This window comes from Saccoglossus kowalevskii, chromosome 7 (assembly GCF_978046115.1).
Source record: "Saccoglossus kowalevskii chromosome 7, keSacKowa6.1, whole genome shotgun sequence".
In the NCBI taxonomy this organism is placed as follows: Eukaryota; Metazoa; Hemichordata; class Enteropneusta; family Harrimaniidae; genus Saccoglossus; species Saccoglossus kowalevskii.
This window is the reverse complement of record NC_140647.1, coordinates 36,742,402-36,747,233: the sequence shown is the minus strand read 5'-3', so window position 1 is coordinate 36,747,233 and position 4,832 is coordinate 36,742,402.

Here is a 4,832-nt window from a genome sequence, read left to right as displayed (position 1 = left end):
TAATTGGTCTAGTGGAGACATGGTCACTGACGGCTATGAATGCTTCATGTGTAAACCGATAAATACTAGGGGTAGGTCATCTGATGATATAATATTCTTTATAAAATAGAATTTCGATATCGTTGGTATTATCAGGTTAAAGTATCGAGATAAAAATATTTCATAATAAATTTGAAAACTTTCGATTTGTAGTTTGCGGTGAATTCAATGTCCACACAGACTTACTCAATGGCTACATTACTTCTATGTTGATCATCTCTGTAACGGAATAAAGTGAGGTTGGTGTGTCAAATGCAATATTCGACCACATTGTTTCCAATTTTGATTATTAAAGTTAAGTAGAATGTCTACAAAGGTGAGTGCAAAGTTGGTCAATTTAGTAGGTAGGGTATGGGTAAGCAGCTCGCAACATACACAGTACATACATAGTTTTCTCCTCAACACGCCCGAGCTGATTTTCGCTGTCATTGACAACACATACACAAGAAATAGACATATATGTAATGTTATGTCCACTAGAATTAAAATGAAGTGAAACTGGATAATAACGATTTTTCTGTCTAGTTTGACATAGATGCTTAGCAAACCGATCACCCAATCGACGAACTCAACTATATTCCGCCTTGGAACTAAAAAACCCCATGGAATTAACAAACAGTTCAACTCATTTGTTGAGCTTACTACCTAAGGCGCGTTATTTGTTCTATTGTGGAATTTTTTTTTTTTTTGTGATTCTAATTTATAGTTCATGCGCGTTCTTACATTCCTATGTTCTACCTGTACATTTTAACATTTTCTTCTATGCTATCGATAAAGAGCCATTGCTCGAAACGTCTAGCTATTTTTAATAGTTATTTAGAACTATGATTACCAAATATTATCTTCTATATATCATATTTATCAGTCCGAGCAGCGTTTATTAATTTATAAACTACTTCATTTGATGTATGGCACCCTAACCACGCAAAAAGTATCATCCCAACTATTTTATAAATAAATTGTGAACACTGCAAACAAAATAGAGTACCGAAATTGAATGCGTAAATAAAAGTCTGATTTTAAAGTCGAACAAGTATGTCATATTGTACTTGCAACAATTGAAAGTTAAAGGGGCACTTCCAGTTAAGCCTAATCTCACAACAAATTTACTTTCTGGATTAAAATTACAATGGATAACAAAAGACAGATTAACTTTGTAAACAACATGAACAATAGTGTCCCATGATTCTTTGGTGCAATCCATGGGATTGAGCGGTTCCCTTTTAAACAAAACAAAAAACACATATCATCGACATTTCGAATTCCCAACTACTACAGAGTGTATAGAGTTTTTCAAAAATAACGAATCACAAGTAATCAATGGTATACTTAAATCTTTGAATCATCTAACTTTGCGTGAACTTTTTAAGTAAGTGTTCAATTTGGTTGCGTGAAAGACATGCGCCTAACGTCTGCCACAAAAGATCGAACGATTTGAATTTGAGCTCGAATTTTAGAGATTATACAACTACAGATAATATTTTTATTTTACAAATATTAATACAAAAAGGGAAGCAGTCTATATTGTGCCGTCATTGATTTTGCTTTCCATAGGGTAAATATATTATTTCATAAATTAGGGAGTGAGGATTTTGGGGGCGGGGATGTTTAAAATACTTGATAATAACAATGCGTTACAAAACAATAGTATAACTGAATTATTTGTTTCAAGTATGTAATCTCTTCACATTGATTTTTTATTAACGATGGGTCAGCATGTGTTCAGTTTGTCAAATATTATACTTCTTATTTGCAGACAATTTAGTGACTATTGTCTCACTAGCACCCCAGTCCAAGCTGTCAAATAACAAACCAGTTATTCTAGGCTCATTCAGCATTGTCAATTTCAAACACCTCCAGCAATGAGGGCGCACTACATTTGACCAAAGTACAGCAATTTTATCACAAAAAAACAAACTCATTGAAAGAAAATAAACAAAGTTTGAACATGAATGGTCAGAGCATGTCAGAGATGCATTCCCTAAAAAACATAGCCTAACTAATACAACCTTGTCCATTGCGAACCAAGATTAAATAACAAATGTATGAATGGATAACAAAACAAACGAGGCAATATATTTTCTTTGCGTGTTGAGTATAATAGACCTGAAACAATCATAACACTGGTATATTAACTTAGCATCTTTAAATAAATAAATTAATATTCATCTTCCTCAAATATCAATACATGTACTGTATTATTCACAATGTTCCTCTCATAGAATAATACAAAAAATGTTCTTATATTCTGATAATTGCATTTGCAAGTTACAGCAAAATTGAACTTGGTTGACATTTCATAGCGAGTAATAAGATTCATAATCAGATAAAAACAATTTGACAAGAGGACAATTTTAAGGGAAATTTCTAGAAAAATATACATAAACATATACCACTATCGAACTTGGCCAAGACCCCAAATTGGTTAAGATCCAAGTTTGAAAGAAATTGGATAACAAGTGTTTGAGTTATTGTAACAACAACAAAGTTTTACATCGATAACAATTTTCCCCTTGTATACTTTGCATTACATCTACAATGATATAGACAAAGTAACAAAATGGCCCCCAGTCAGCCATTTTAATTTTGATATGACAATCAAGTGACGTGTATCAAGGTCCCATGAATTTCAATGAATATACCAAGTTTGAACAAGCAGCCTCTCGGCTGAGATAGCTCCACTGTTAGCAAGACACATTTCAATTAAAGAACTGAAGATATCATTAGAAAATGAACAATATGTATAGTATGTATAGCAATCGGACTTGCTGTTTTCAACAAGAATTCAAAAATATCACTTTTTACCAAAAATGACATAAATATTCATCAAAATTAGATAATTGAAGATATCATCACAAAATAAACAAATCTGAGAGAGGTCCACATGTAGTACCTATATATGTAATATCAAAGCAATTGGACTTGCTGTTTTCAACAAGAAGTCAAAAATATCACTTTTTACCAAAAATGACAAAAATATTCACCAAAATTAGAGAATTGAAGATATCATCACAAAATGAACAAATCTGAGAAAGGTCCACATGTAGTACCTATATATGTAATATCAAAGCAATTGGAATTTTGGTTTTTAACTAGAAGTCGAAAATATCACTTTTTACCAAAAATTACAAAAATATTCACCAAAATTAGAGAATTGAAGATATCATCATGAAATGAACAAATCTAAGAGAGGTCCACCCTAGGTACATACACACCAAGTACCAGAGCATTCAGGCTTGTAGTTTTCAAGAAGTCGAAAAAGGAAAACATTGACACGGACGACGACGGACAATCACTCATATGATAAACTCCGCTCGACAAAGTCGACAGCGGAGCTAAAAAAGTCAGTCTATGTATGACTGATTCAGGATTGAAAAAAAATGATGATTATGATGAATATTTAAAAAACTGCACTTGAGGCATCTTTAATCAAAATCACCAAATGTGTATATGTGTGACTTGATGTATGATGCATACCGGCATATAAAGTTTCAACAGTCAGGGGCTGTCAGAGATATAGTTCTGGAGCAGCATTCATTAAAATAAAATGACCGCCACTTAGCCATTTTTAATGTTTGAATGGGATTGGTAACACACAACTACGATCCAGATCTGGAATTGCAGAAATGTATGATTTTTTTTGAATTTTTAACATTAATACATTTGGCAATTTTGAATTGATTATAAAATAATGCACATGCGACATGATGTATGACATATATAAAGTTTAAACATGATAGTCAGACATATGGCCAATCAATCGATACACATACAAGATTCGGTTCTGGAATGACAGAAATGCTTGGTTTTGATTTAGAAAAAAAGAGCTGCAAAGTTCTCATTTTTGGATTTTGTCCGAATGGATAGTAATATATTGTGGATAAGTACAAGAAGTGGAGAGAAAGAAAGCCGTAAACACTATTAAATCGCTACCCATCAATTCAATTTTACTTTCATTACTCTGGTATTTATATACCAGATATAGAGTAAACATGGCCAGAATATAATACAAAATAATAACAAGCAGCACTAGCCTGTCGACTGAGATAGCTCCGCTGTTGGCAATGCACATTTCCATTTAAGAACTGAAAACATCATTAGAAAATGAACAATATGTATAGTATCAATACAATGGAACTTGCTGTTTTCAAAATATGAAAATAACACTTACCAAAAATATTGATCACAAAATGAACAAACCTGAGAGAGGTCTGCCTGAGGTATCTATATGTATAGCATCAAAGCAACCAGACTTGCGGTTTTTAACAAGAAGTCAAAAATATCACTATTTACCAAAAACATTCATCAAAATTAGATTATTAAAGATATCATCACGAAGTGAGCAAATCTGAGAGGTCTACCTGTAGTACATATACACCAAGTATCAAAACAATAAACTCTTGTAATTTTTAAAAAGTCGAAAAAGTAAAAAGTTGACATGGACGGTGGCGGACACTCACTCTTATGATAAGCTCCGCTCGACTAAGTAAAGAGTGGAGCTAATAAATGACTAATTCTGGTCTCCTGTGAGAAATCAGAACTCAGTTTAAAGGCAAGTTGAATGTTCTCAGGGTAAGTTTTATTTTGACAAAATCTATTGGCATGACCTACTTGCTCACAATAAAACTATTCACAAAGGCAATATTCTCCATCAAAAATCATGATGTCACTATGTTGGTATTTGGAGAGAGTGAGACTATGAAATATACATATGTATCAACCAATGGACTATGCATACAAATACACCATTGGATTTTAGACATATGGTGAACATATTATACAAGACAAAAAGA